The 15319-nt window shown below is 41.8% G+C and overlaps 1 long non-coding RNA gene across 1 annotated transcript; it reads left to right on the forward strand.

Annotated features, from left to right (window-relative positions):
* Positions 1-12089: 12089 nt before the first annotated feature.
* On the forward strand, positions 12090-15063 carry LOC134522397 (uncharacterized). The gene is made up of 3 exons (XR_010073048.1): positions 12090-12517; positions 12654-12763; positions 14324-15063. It is a non-coding gene; the product is annotated as an uncharacterized LOC134522397 (long non-coding RNA).
* The last annotated feature ends 256 nt before the right edge of the window (positions 15064-15319 follow it).

A 15319-nucleotide genomic window follows, 5' to 3' on the forward strand; every position in this document is an offset into this window, starting at 1 on the left:
TATTCAAAATACTGTAGTGACCCAAACATAAAATGGGTTACAAAGGCTTGGAGAGCAGAGACTCGAGCTCTGATGTTTGTATTACCATCTTTATTTGCTGAAACAAATGGGAACGAAAGGAAGCTACTGCCAGAGGCAATCTGTGTCTCCAGTTGCAATGTGCATCTTCACGGATAGTTTATAAGCAAATTCTTCAAAATTGTTTCTACATAGTTTCAGGGGTTTTATCCTGCATTTGGGTCCATGCTGGATAGTATATGAAAAGAACAACAGACTCTCTGATAATATGAGATATATATATCTATCTCTAGTAAACGATTTAGATTCGTTTAGTTGTGGGCCTAGAACAGAAAAGAGACGCAAAGAATAGCAACCAGTGGGAAGAAGGATTGGTCTCCGGGAGAGAGAGTCAGGGTTTGTCTTTTACGTTTGGTGCAAGTACGTATCACTCAGCAGCGAAATGTGGAGTAGTTACAACATTAGTGGATTGGAGAGTTAATAACTTCGATGCAGAGAAATTAACAAAAGAAAACAGATGGCATTTCTAATAGTAGTTAAAGGGAATAATTGTTCTATCTAGCAATTGACTGAATAGTATGTCGAGCAATATCAACACCAAAAGGAAGGCAAATGCCAAACAAGGAAATGAAACAATGATAGCTTTTAAAGTTGTAATATTTGATTGGGAAATAAACGAGCCTGGCATTATGTAAGGACCTGTCTATGTAGAGAAATTAATCAATGTCACTATATTGGTATAATTATACCTTGCAAAGCGACAGAAGCCGAGCAAAGCAAAGGCACTCTGATTGCGGAACAAGATTCTCCACACGGGGAGTCGTACAGCTCTACCTCCAGTGCCGCAGTGGTACCAGTGTGGTTAGAGTCGTTCATCTGCCCGTGCAGACAAGCCCTGACCCGTGCAATGCTCCGCGCCCGCGTCCCCGTCCCGCTGCCTCTGCACCGCCTGCGGCGTTCCGCAGCCCCCCAAAGGGAAGGCTGTGGGGGTTCGGGTGCTGCGAGAGGATGCAGAGCCAAACGAGGAACCACGTTGCTGTTCAGGCTGGAACACGGCACGCAGTAAAGTGGCAGGGCCCCATGGAAAATATCATTTAAATACACTCAGTTCTACATTACACAAAACAACCCGCCTGTTGCCATATTTCACTATGGCATATCCTCTAATTGTGATCATATAATTTTTAACATTCTTTAACCTGCTTGCTAGGAGAAAAAATAAGAGTCTGTTGTTCTCTACAACTTAATTAAGTTGATAAATATCTTGGCGACATTTGAATAAAAAGTTAACTCAAAGCTTTGTGTTTGCAAAGAGTCAGTAATTTTCCTGACTCGAGTTTTGATGAGCTGAATTTGAAACCCAGGTGACTGGGAGGGAACGAGGCGAAAGGAAAGATCTAGTGCTTCTCTCCCAGGCGCCTCACACGCTTGGCTATCAATCTCTGAAACCACGTTCTGATGAACAGAGTAACACTTTAAATGGGAAAATTCAGATCTAACAGGTGAAAAAGACTAAATTAACAGATCTGAAAATCACTTGCTGTCTGGGAAAGGAAAAACTCATCTCCCATCCAAGGGCGCGAGCGGATTCAACGCGCAGCAGTGGGTCAGTGAAGCAGCTGGCCTCCTCTGGGCACTACCACAGGCTACCACAGCAATAGACGTGAACAGTTACACTTTCCACGTGTACACCTATGCTTTCTATATGCCCTGCACCTTCTAGAAGGATCGTGCTACCACTGGCAGCGAGTACCCAAGAGTGCGACTGTCGGCGGTGCAGGGGGGGAGGCAGGCGGAGCAGCGTCCCTGCGCGCCGGGAGGCTCGCAGCTCGGCTTCGCATCTGCAGGTATCGCAGCCTCCACTTAAAGGAGCCGAAAGACAGTAGGGCCTGTAGAATATTTTATGGTTTTAACATGCTTACGTACCATGCGGCCTTTTTTAAAATCACTGTAAATGTATAAAGATTATAGGTGTTCATGTACGCTATACTTTACAAGAAGAAAATCAATTTTTCATTCCTCTGCGGCAGCTTGCAATACAACTGGAGTATTACCTGAACCAAGTAAACAGAATTATCTTCTAACCTGAATAAGAAAAATGTAGCAGAAATTCTTTATATCTCTATTTTCAACTTTTATTATCTAAGCTTGACTGTGATTTAAAAGAAAGAAGGGAAGGGAAGATGAGCCAAATGCAGAATTGTTATGGAAGAAGCTAAAACGAGCGCCGTGAAAGGCCTGTGAAAGGTTCAGAATGGAAATGATTTTCAGTTTAAATTACTTTTGCAGGACTGGAATGTGGCAGTCAGGAAGCTTCCATGAAAAGTCCATTCTCTTTTCTTCTACCCTTTTTTCCTGTGTTGGTTTGCGTTTGTATGAATTGCCTGTGGGCCAGGCTGAAAAATGCCCATCTTAAAAGTGTGTATCTGTTCCTGGAGTGTCTGAGCACTTCACACACATTAAGAATTTCTCTTTTATAACCCTTGTAAACATCATATTGTTATTATTGTCTTTGTATTATAGAGATAAGTTCCTCAAGGTCGCATTAAAAGAACTGGGAACGGGGTTTTTGTCACAGGCCATTCTCTTCCCTGCACACTTGCGATAGATACCTCTCTGCAGCGCCTGGCCTGCAGACCTCACGAGAGGGGCACACAGGTTTGAGGGTCATTCCCTGGATTGCGGCAATGACATCCGGCCAACGGGCGAGTCGGAGCCGAGGCGGGAGAGCCCTTTGCTTGAAGAGAGCGAGGAGGTTTATGGTCTGAGCTCTGAAGGTCCCTGCAGTGGGCAGAGGGAGCCGGCACCCAAAGCCGCTGTCTAGCTGCAAGTGTAAGGGTTCAGATCAGAACCCAAAATTAAGCTTTTGGGCATGAAAAATCCCTGCAGCTTTTCCAGCAATGGATGTTTTGCCCCTAGCAGCACAGGTACATTTGTCTCATTAAATCTCGTTTTCAACACTCAGCAGTAAATAGTGCAGTACTCCCTAATTCCTCCCCCTAAACGCTTCCTAAAGTTGTTGCACCTCGTTTAACGCTTGGTGCGTTGTTTGCAAATGTTGGCTCCATCTCAGTGGCAGGCAGGAAGAGAAGGACAACCCCACCTGTGACACGTCAATACGTTTTGGTGTTTAGAACTAAGTATTTGCATTCTTCTTAAACTATATATATTGTAATTATGGTATCAGAATTAATGGAACTGCTCCAGTGTATGTCAGTGGAGTGTTTTACTCAGGAGGTTTTCTGTATTATGCCCATATCTCACATTTTTGAGGAAAATTCATCCCCTGCAATAACACAACTGGCCAATTATCCAGTGCTGCATAGGGAAACAACAAATGCAGCTTCATTCCTGCTGTGTTCAGATGACTTTCACAGTTACAGTTTCTCTCCTTCTGAATGTGTAAGTAGAAATTACTTCAGTGTCTTTAAAATTTACATTATTTAGTTTCTCATACTTTACTCTCCCTTAGAAAATCCAAATATAAGATTTGACTTCATGAGCTTTTTCCTGCATTAGTAAAGTCCACAGACTGATATAATCCTAGAAAAAAAAAAAACAAACCTGTGGTAAAAAAAAGTATATATTGGAAAAAAAAGAGGTGTCCTGCTGAATCTATACATCGACTATAACAGCAGTTCCATTGCTTTCTATCTGGAGCAATCCATGAAATTTTACAAGCAGGGAGAACGATTGCCACGCACAGCGTTCCGCAGCTGTCCTGGAAACTGCTCGGTGCTCCTCAGCTTACGGACTTCGAGGTAACCAATGTCTGGTTTATGTATACAAAATTGCAGCTCTTACTGCTTTGCAGTTTTTTGTCTTTTATACTTCCAGTTTTGTCTTTAATTTAAGGATTTTAGAACAGTATTGTTTTCTTGTCCTAAATTTCTAGATATTTTCACCTCCTGGAGCTTTTATTGTTTCATCTTTTGCCTTGGAAATAGCTCTGGATCGATGTGAAGATGATAATAGTCACGAACAAAATAATTTTATTGAACCTCAGGTTGTTTCTCCCTTGAAATATTCTAGATAATTTTCTTTATTCTAAACTCTTTAATGTGTTTCTTGAGTCCGCAGAAGTTTATTGTGTGAACTTATTAGCTGCCAGTGATCTTTCCTGGAAAATGGATAGCATCTGTTTTTTGGTAAGTCTGATCTTGTCTTGTTTTTTAAAGACGCCATCTGCTTTCCAGTGCTCCAGAGGGGACTGTGGTGTCCAGCGGGATTTTTATCATATGTTTGCCTCCTTTTCTGAACATCTGAATATTTTAGAGAGCAGCTAAAGGCATAATTCTTCCTCCTAAACAGTATACTTCTTTATGTATTAAAATCACACAGAAGTATTTCCAGCAAATTGAGGTTAAAGTTGTAAAATGTGGCTTATAAATGTTATACTTCATATATAATAATGGATACTTAGTGTATACTCATCAAAAGCGATTTTTGGTACAGAGTCATTGCAAATATATTAAATTAGGCAAACAACAGACGCATTTTCTGAAATGGGAGCTTTGGATTTGGTCCGCTAAAAATTGCTCACCAAAATGCTCTCAGAAATGCCTTTTAGTATCACCAATCACATCTACATTTTAAAGAGAACAAACAAAATCTAGCTTTATTCAACTGTGAATTCTATTGACCTGATTGAGCAACTTCTGTTCCTGTGAAAATTCGTTACTTGCATGCTAATTACCATGAAACCCTCTCGTCAGGATCGTGACGGGGTGTGGGTGAGGATTCTGCTGACGGTTTATTTCCTTTAAGTCCAACTGAGACCCCAGTCCCTTTCAGCCACCAGCAGTGAAGCACACGCTCAAGTTTAAGCATGTGCTTTAGTATTTTGTTGAATTAGAAATTTGGCAACTAGTGGGAATACTGATGTGAGTGAAATCATACAGGTGCTTAAGGCTAGAAAGATCTGAACCGTAGCAATAATAGAGAAGTGAAATATAATTATTTCCCTCATCTGAGGTCACATTCTGTGTTTCAGAACCAAAACATGAGGACTGTTTCACTTGGCACTACTAAAACAAAATATTTATCTCCGCGTTGTGTAAAGTCCTGTACTACGATTACTGCTCTAATGCAGTATTTTGCTGTGGAGGGTCTGAGGCAGTGGCTGAAGTACCCGAGTGGATCGTTAGCGTGGCTATTTCCTTAACAAGGCTCATAAATTTACTAGACCATTCTCATGTAATTTTTCTTTGTTTTCCTCCGCGGTCAACACGTGCTGGGTGTCGTTTCCAGACCGATGTTGTGTGTGTGTGGAAGACGCACAACATGAGGCGTGCCAAGCAAATGCCCTAACGGATGCAACGTTACTGATGAGTAGCAGCGCCTGGCGTCGGGTGGCGTCAGGCCGCCTTCCCCATGGATCAGCACGGAAACGCCCCCCCAGCCCCATCTGTTCGCATTGAGGAGGTTTTACAGAAATAGGGAAGTCACGTACCTGCCTTGGTCTGTGACACTCACCTACACCACGCCGTATGTAACGTCTTGCTTTATGCGCAGTAAATTGAGTGTTTGACCCCCTTCGTGCCATCCGCGTCGCACATGGCCCTGTAGCTTTCTCCACGTGGTGTATCAGTGCACACACACTGGTACGGAAGGTGTTAAATGCACATGCCTTCCCACTGCGTTAAAAAAAAAAAGACAATATTTTGCCACATACCTTAAAATCACATTGTCCCTGAATAACAACTGTTCCAGAGAAACAAGATATTGTATAATACTTAATTCTTCCTTGTTGCATGGAATGGAATTGTATCAGAACACTCGATTCAAACGTGACCATAATACAATGAGTTTTAAGCTCTATTTCAGCCGCTGTGAATAAAGAAGATTATTCCTATTAAGGTATGACCTTATCACATAATGTCAATAAGTGTTGTTTGGTCCTTATTTTTTACTAGAGGTGTTAAGCAGGTGATTAAGAAGTTAAGCAGGGTATATTCCCCTTTAGTGACATTCTGTCAACAAGTGCTACAGAACACAGAGATCCTGGCTGAATACTCTTCCTTTTAACTTTTCAGGTCATGCCACTCCTGTCTGTCAGGCAAATACAATAGGAATTACTCAATTTAACACCATTTCAGTTCTAATTGAATTCCATTTGCTAAATCCTGAATAAATACATTACAACTGCTGCTTCGGTCAAACAGAGAGAAATAGCCATCTTTTAATGACTCCCCTGTGGATTTAATGCCTATTCTATCTGTTAGAATAATGATTCCTACATCACTGGAATATATTTAAAGGATAATAGTTATTTAAACATACCAAGTCTTTATACAGCAGATAAGTATTTTTAATTTGCATGTATGAAATCAAAAGGAGGGCTCGAATAACTAGTTACCAATTTGTCTGTTTTCTAAAGTATCTTGGTATCAGAGCAAAGCTACGGGATTATGAAAGGGTTTTATGTTTGCTTTTATTATCAGTCTTAGGTGGGGAAAAGGGATCCCGTCAAGGATGGGATTCACGTCACCAAACACAGATAACCCATGGAAATGCGCCCCTTGCTCGTCACCCCGATAGTCTGCTGGAGAAAGCAGGCCACCGTCCTGGGACTCATCTTTGTGGACAGCAGATCTATGGAAAAGCTTAATGAATGACCCCAGAAAAGCGATCTCCGGAGGATTCACAGGTGTTTTCTCCATGATAGGGATCTGAAGTTAGGTGAGACGAATCCCACTTAAGACCATAAATGAGAAGTCCATTTGTGGAAATTAGGAGGCTCCTCCCGAAAAGAAAGGTAAATGCCTCACAAGGGGTAAGTTGAAGGGAAAGGAGGGAGCGAAATTGTCTCACTGAAAAGAAACAAACCAAACCAAAAATTGGAACCTTTCATTTGTTTCAGACCAGTTGAATATTTCAACTCAAAATATCACCAGTTTTTTCTTTCTTTTCATAAGAGATCTGAATCTGTTGCTGCTGATGTCACTCGTAGGCCAGTGGTCAGGCATTTAGGCATTCCCCTGGAACACGGGGGCTGCACTTCCCAAAATGCTGCTCAGAACCAAGCAGAAGGAAGATGTGAACCCACATGTCCCTGTACTGAGATGAGTGTCACCGTTACTGAGCCGCGGCAGGCACACAGCCTTCTCTGCCTTGCTAGTTTTGTGAATGGTCACCTAAGACTCCTTTTTTTTTTTTTTTAATCGGCCCAACTTCTTTGCCAAATTTGACTCAAAATGCTGAATAATTTCAGTTCTAATTAACTTTTTTGAATAAACTATTCACAGCCTCCCACTCGCTCTGCCTCCAAAGTTCCATCTTTAGCACAGATCTTGTGAAACAATGTGGATCATGAGAAAGAGAGAATCTAACATAAATCATGTACTTTGCATAACTTCTTTTAAATATAATGTTTTAAGCATAACGGTCTTCAAAACATATCCATGCTAGATGATTTTTCAGGACTGTGTTCCAATTAAATCCATTGCAGCTTGAGTTAGAGGTTACAGGTTGAAGATCACCCGGGACTTGTATGACTCTCGCTACAGAGGTGGATTTCATCTCTTTGAACAAACGTGGTCTCATCTGTGGTTAAGGCACCTCAGAGGAGCAACGCCGGTGCTTGCTGAGCGAGCCCTGCTCCCGTAACCTCGCCCACCCAATTAGCCAACTGATGATATTTGTGTCTTGGTAGCAACATTTTTAAGAGGAAGCTCTTTGCCCTTTCTGGTGAGGCAGAGACTAACTCTCAACAATGAAGAGTTCAAAGACTTGTGTTATTTTTTGTCTCAGAAAGTTGCCTCGAACGTTAAATGAGTAGAATGAACGCTGAAATTGAGAGTTCCCTTGTCAACCAGAACAGAGAGGGGAGTTACCTCTCCTGCCGCCTCCAAGTAGGCTTCTTTTTCTTCTTCACCGCTCCCTCTTTTTCTGCATTATTTTCCAAACATTCAAAAACTCCTTTGATTTTTATCTTACCCTGAAGAATTTTTAATGTTTTACTAATGTTCTGAATGCAGATCACTAGGAGAATATAATTCACCCAGAAATGAGCTAAAATGTAGCTGTGGCAAAAGTATCGTAATAGCTTTTATGAGTTGGAAAATAGCTTTTATGAGTTGAAGAATGTTTGACCTGTTGTGTGCGATTTATTCCGTTTTGGCATTCCTGCTCAGTCCTTTCCAGATAGAAGTTCAAAGGTACGCAGGTGGCGGAGCGGCTCCCGCTTCCTTTGCCTGTGGACAGCGTGCTCACAGCTCCTTCTCCATTACCAAAGGAGAGTCGTTTTAAAATGTATTCACGATTGTGTTGCAGCAAGTTATATTTTCCTTATCACAGCTATCAGTAAATATGCACCCTGTGGTGCATCGTCGCTAAGGTAATCCACCATGGGTGATGAAAACATATTGAGTTCAGGACTTTTAACCAGTAAAGGAATGCAGCAAGAAAGTGTTATTTCGAAGTGTGAGCTGAATGAGCGGATGAGGTACGGAGCCATCAATGATTGCCAAGGCACCAGAATGCTTATTCATTACTGAAACTAACTTTCGCTGATTTTGCAGTCACCAGGGACTGTCTTCACACTTCCCACTTACACCCTTGGCCTTCTCCGTATGTTGGTAGCCACCTCCCTCTTCATCCAGTGGGATTCACAGCCCCATGACTGCTTTCGAGGCTGTACAGGCAGCGGTGTGTTAAACATCCCCGCCGACAGCATGGTGGCCCTGGGGCATTCACAGGGGTCACATTGCTTGTCGTTACCCTTAAGGTGATGCTTCCTTGCCTTTAGGTTTAATATTAACTGGGTTGATGACAGAACAAGTGATTTTTTTCCCCTCCCTTTACTTATTTTGGTGTATTTATGAATCACCTTACAAAATCTTGCAAATAGCCCACTCCAAGATCAGAAAAATACCAGCTTCTGTAGCTCTGTGTTGTTTTCATACCTGGTGGTATTTCTGCTGTGGTCAATGAAGGGAATAAAGGAAAAATCATGCAGTGATTTTGCTTCTTCAAGAATTAAACACTGAATGAGATACTTAGGATCATCTGGCCATGCTACTTGACCTTTTGAGTATTATGGCTGAATGGTGACAATGTATTTTTGAAGAACTGTCAAGAAATAGTGTATGGGCAGGTGTTCAGAGGATCCCTTTAAGGTTGTCATGTTTTCTTTCTTGTATTCCTAGACTGTAAGTCAGTAAGAATGATTTGAAGAGGTGGTTCTCCTCTCCTCTCCTCTCCTCTCCTCTCCTCTCCTCTCCTCTCCTCTCCTCTCCTCTCCTCTCCTCTCCTCTCCTCTCCTCTCCTCTCCTCTCCTCTCCTCTCCTCTCCTCTCCTCTCCTCTCCTCTCCTCTCCTCTCCTCTCCTCTCCTCGCCTCGCCTCGCCTCGCCTCGCCTCGCCTCGCCTCGCCTCGCCTCGCCTCGCCTCTCCCTCTCCCTCGCCTCTCCCTCTCCCTCGCCTCTCCCTCTCCCTCTCCCTCTCTCTTTCTCTTTTCTCAGGGTGACCTTAAACTAATCTAATCTATGTAGATAAAAAACCCCATCTTCTACCTAATGAAAAGATAAAATAAACCCACAGAGATTTGAGGTGTGTGATACACTGTTATGTGCTTACAAACCAAAATGTATTGGCAGTGGCCCAAAAGTGTCTTAGAAGATACACAGAAATAAGATAGACAGGTAGAAACAATTATTGATCAAGACCTTTTGTACTAGGAGCTAAAGTTAATAACATTTTATATCAAAATCAAGTGTGGATCCTCAGGGTGGGAGATGTATTCTGAAAATGTTTACTCATACTTTGCTATGTGCAGGCTTGTAGGGAAGCCATTCAAACTCAGTAGCATGGGAGCAGAAAAATGGAAGATCACAAACACTTTGTAAATTTAAGCGCTAATCAGTCATTGTTTGTTTGTTTTTTTAAGTTAATGTGGCTACATGTGGCCAAACACAACTAGATTGGATTTTTTTTTTAATTTAAAATTCCTTGGTAGACAGAACAACCATTTCAGGAAAGAACAGTCAGATTATTATATTTGCAATATACATTTTAGTTATGCTGTTTAATTAACAAGGACAAATGCAGCACGTCCTCACAGTGTAAAATGAAGAATCTTGGTTAAGAATGGGTTAGGAAAACCACGCGTAAAGCTAGCTAGTAAAAACAATTTGCAGAACAGAGCCGTGTTTCAATTGTGTACACAGTTACTGCAGCCACAGCGGCAGATCTGGAGAGTTGCAGGCATAGGTCTACTTGGGCACTTTGTACATTCGTTATCCCTTTTGTGTATGGACTCAGAATAACAAACGTGAAAGCCAGGAGTATGAACTCTTGGCTGTCTCGAATGACCACATTCAGTCTTATACTCTTTGTGGGCAAAGGAAGCTTGAGAATTTATTCTGGACATGGTCATTAGTTAATGGGACAAATATTCTGTCTCTTCTGTGGCCAGACATGACAGAAGAGGCATAAACTGTCCTCAGGTCCTTAGGGATTATCTCAAATGGGGAGCAAACCCTTACAACTATGGAGCCAGTCCATCCAGCTTGGCACCTTGCCTTCCCACGGCGGGGAGTGTTGAAGACCCATCAGCATTAGGAGCGGGAAGGTCGGGCAGGTGTATAAAGGATGGCACAGGTGATATCACGATGCTCAAACTAAGCACAGCTGAGTTGCTGAGGGCAGCATAACCTGGATGCAGAAGAGAATCTCGTTCATTGAAGATACCATCTGCAAGACTGGTCTAAAGGAAGGTTTTACCAGAATATTTTGGGTCTAGTCTCTGCCAACTAAAATAACTTTGCTCCAGATTGAGACAACTGTGAACAAGTCAAAACCCCAAGCGTACTGGCTGCATTTACACGTTGACACTTTGAACCAAGCTAACGATGCTCCTGTTTCAGGTGTTGGGAATTGTCTGTAACTCTGAACTTACACGTTCACAGCAGGAGGTTTGAAAACAGCTTCCAAAGGTTGTGATCAGTCACTCGCTGCTTGAAGGTATCTTTGCATGTTTGTAGGCATTCTCGCTCTCATTTCAAATTAATCAAATCCGTGTCTTTCTTTGGGTCTGACCAGCTGCAGTCACGTTGTTCCTCTAGGGACAGGTACACGATAATGTTTCTTTAACGTACAATTAGGACTGGGCTGCGTTTTTTTCAACCAGAATTATTTTCTTCTTTCCATTTCCTACCCTGCAAAAACATATGTATATTTTATTCTCTTTCTTCTTGTAAGCTTTGCTAATTATAGTACAAGTAAAGGCCTTACTCTTTTCTTTCTGTTACGTTTGAAAAAGGATGCTTAAAGAAGGCATTGCCTTTAGGAGAGATTTCTGGCAGAAGAAATTTCTATTCTCCCAACAACACTCAAGGCTAAGTTTGTTTTGATTGAACACTCTTCAAATGGGATTTTTTTTTTCCTTTATATAAAAGAATAGCTTTCCTTCGAAGGAAAAATGATATCTAAAGTCTCTCTCATACTTTGGATGTTTCCTCAGACAATATAAAGAATATTTCTTCTTTCAGAACAAAAAGGAAATGAAGACATTCTCAGTTTCCCAGGTGTCTGATCTGCATAACTGAAAACTGACAAATGGGCATTGGTAAAAAATCCAGAAGTATCTGAGCAAAGCAGCCTCTTGTGGCAAATTAGGAGAAAGTGGATTCCTAAGTCATATACATTCGAAAAATATGCTTTTTACTTTTTTTCCTCTGTAATCCTCCTCACAATTGGTGATTGCACCGCCCTTTGTTTCCTAAAAGGCATTTTAAAAATAGACTAATATCAGGGCTTACATGAGCTTTGAAAGGCCCTAAAAATGGCATAAATCTCCCCAAGCAGGGCAGTATTCGGTCTTCCAAAAGGGTCCAAAACGCTGTGGTGAACCACAGTTAAAACTCATGATCATTTCATATTAAAATAGACACGTTTTTCATATTAGGGATGTAGCTTTTCGTCTTCAGAATTGTAAAGCATCTTGCCGGCATTTCACCTCTCCTGCATCACTTCTACACCTGAGTTCTTCCTCACCTCGTCAGACGATGGAAATCCATATCCAGCACCTCTGAGCACCCTGAGCTGCTCCCACAGGATACAGCCCGGACCATCTAAACTTCGGAAAACCAGTTGTGGACGGAGGTATTTGGCAGCCTGATTCCAGATCATTGTTGTAATACCAACATCCCTTCCTTCATTCACAGGTGGGAATGCTCCATCTATTCCCCCAGTGTTTTGTGCGGAACAAAAGCCCCTGGGCTACCAAGAGGCCAGAAGGAATGAAAGAAGCCGAGAGACCCCGCAGGGGAACCCTCTGTCGCTCAACGCTTCTCAAAGCAGGATGTCCTGCTGCTACTGCAGCTTCGTGAGGCAGAGCTAATTGCAACAGGGATCCTAGAGCAATGACATCTTGCAGGAATGGAAGCAATAAGCTCCACAGGAGAAGGTGGGCTTGTGCCTTTAGACCTCGGGAGTGGCGTCTCCAGGTTTTCCTGTGTGGTTTTACCAATGTAATGGGCCCTCCTACCTTTTACGTAGGTAACTAAAGTGAAAGTCCCCGACTAAACTTCTTTTTTCACTGTAAGTTTTTTACACAAGATGAGATGAGACAATCTCACTTGTGACCTTAGATATTAAAAAAAAAAAATTACATACGTGGTTGCTTAATTTGCAGGTGTCTCTGAACATTTGAGCTCACGTATATTAAAGATACACACTGCTTCTTGTCCTGAGCACCTTTGTGATACGGGATGCTGAAAGAGACTGCCTGGCCGTGAGTTTCTAGTAAGTATTTGTCATGAAGCTGTGGCAATTACTGAAATGACTGTGCATTTGCTCTATTGATTGTTGGCCCACCAAAATAAAATTACATTTGGCTTCAGCTAATTCATTTTCTGTACCTGAATATCAGTTTGCTCTCTGCTGAGACCTACCAGCAAAAAAATACAGTTAGTGGGATAAATGTTAACATTTTTTCTTCTTATTCTGAAAACATCTCATTATAGATAAAAAAAAAATAATAAATCACAGTGAGATACAGACAGGTAAATGCCATTTCACGTTTGTATCTTGTGAGTTTTATTTCTAGGAGTCAGGCTACTTACAGGCACCACCAAAGTGATGGGAGAGCGGTGTGTCTAGCGTGGGCCTGACGCGTCCGGGAGCCAGAAGGGTGTAGGAGGCAAAAGGACTGACAGCAGCAGTAGCTGGGTTAAAAGGACACATGGAAATTGGGATGAGGCAGTGTCCTGCATATTGGACTGAGTCCCTGACTCTCTGGTGCGTGTCGCTGCTGACTAATAATGCAGCACTAGCGCTTTAGAAGGCTATGAAACTTGAGGGGCATAATTTTGTCCAAGATGCTTATCTTCAGTGCCCGCATTTGTCCTGTGCATTATCTCTGTTCAGTCCTGCAGGCACCTATTTCTTGAAAGCAGATGCAAATCTTCAGCATTAATAACTGCACGTATGCAGTGAGGTTCTCTGCTGACAGTCGGGCTCTGCGTTCGTCAGCTGGTGGCAGGAAGGCAGTGCCATTTAACTTCCGTTGTGACTTGTGCAGAAAACTCCGTATTCCTTGTACAGAGAAGATGCTGTGGGTTGGTAAATGCAGACTGGCTTGTCCCAGTCATTGTAAAAGGAAACTAAACACAGTCTCTAAGTTTGGCAAACGTGCTGATATCATTAGCGCTTGTAATACAGCAAAATCTAAAAAACGTGACAGATCCGAATCCAATAGCATACAGTTGTCAGCCGTTAAAACCCCACTGTTACTGCCTCGTACACAGATCAGTGATCACAGAATGCCACACGTTAACTAGGGAACGGTTCTATTGGAGATGGTTGGGAACAGAGGGTTTGATTCTTCTTTATCTCGTGGCTATTTAGTACCAGTCGAACCAGCCCAGAATGAGAAGAGCTCAATTCCTCTTTGCACATCCTCTCTGGCACGACGCTGATTATTGATTATTTGCAGATGGTTGTAGCATAACCATGTCATTATACTGCAAGATGCACACAGCTCGTCATACAGAACTGTGGACATTTAACAGGTTCAAACTATTTTCCCTGGAGGTTAATATAATGATTCCTGTTGATTTCAATGAGCTTCGGACAGGGCCCTTAGTGCAGCTTTTCCCCATATGTCTTAAAATGAACGTTTCTTGCCAATATTTTCAGGTTTATTGTAGCTTCCTTCTGCCTCAGGCAAGGAAAAACAACAGGACACAATGACAGCACATTATTGGAAGTAGCATGATAAATTCTAAATAGATATAATTAGCATGTGACCCAAAAGAGACCTGCATATAATTAATATTGAAATATGGTGCATGCATTTTACAGGAAAACATATTGTGTATTCAGAGCGGAACGTTTGGAGAACGGAGGCCTGTCTGTAAATGGCTTGTCTTTTTTTTATTTTAATCGGAATTGAAATTTCTGCACTTGAAGAAATACAGAATGATCATTAAAAACACTTGGACTTTAGAAATGACACCACCTGCTTCCTCTTCCTCTTTTTTATTGTGACAGTGGGAAAAAATCCTTAAATCTTCAACTGGGGAAATGTGCACTAATGGGGAAACAGACCTCTGAGGAGCCGGCAGACTGACAAGCTGTTCAGGAGCATGAGGCTTTTCAGCAAATAACATTCACTTCTCTGGTAGCTTTCGGTAGATTATGTCATATCGAGAAGTCCATACTTATTTGAACCCAGCAAAGTGAATGAATAACAGATACATAATGAGCATCCATGAAAAAGGGGAAGAACATCTCCGATATAAGGTGAAGATTAAGAGGGGCAGAGCCACCAGTGAGCTGGGAATGTGTTGCCTTCTGAGTGACATTCAGTTCTATCACACAGCAGCTCATTACGCAGTCTGTTTATACCAGAGGGAAACAAATATAAAAGTTAGTCCTTTATATTTCACATTAAATGCAAAGAGTTCAAGGGGACCGGAAGACTTCATTATGGAATCTGATACCACCCTTTATATTTTGCTGGGTTGGAATAATTTGAGTAGGTTTTTTAAAGACTTTATATCAAATATTTAATTAACATTTATTCTGCAACTTTGGAGGCCGAAGCTTTGGATCCAGGATATAATTTTTTATCAGAAGGAATAAATATAAAACAGATGTTAAGCAGAGGCAATAAATTTCATCTTAATTGTAACTCTAGAGATGACTTTCTCACCAAAACACATTTTTTCTCTCTCCGTAGCTTTAATTCTCAGCTCCGTAATGACACAGTGCACTGTCCAGCTACATTTCTGGTTATATTAGTTCTTCCAGTTATATTTTTGCACTAAGATAAATGCAAGGTCATAGTCGAATTTT

The sequence above is a fragment of the Chroicocephalus ridibundus genome, chromosome 12 (genome assembly GCF_963924245.1).
Source record: "Chroicocephalus ridibundus chromosome 12, bChrRid1.1, whole genome shotgun sequence".
In the NCBI taxonomy this organism is placed as follows: domain Eukaryota; kingdom Metazoa; phylum Chordata; class Aves; order Charadriiformes; family Laridae; genus Chroicocephalus; species Chroicocephalus ridibundus.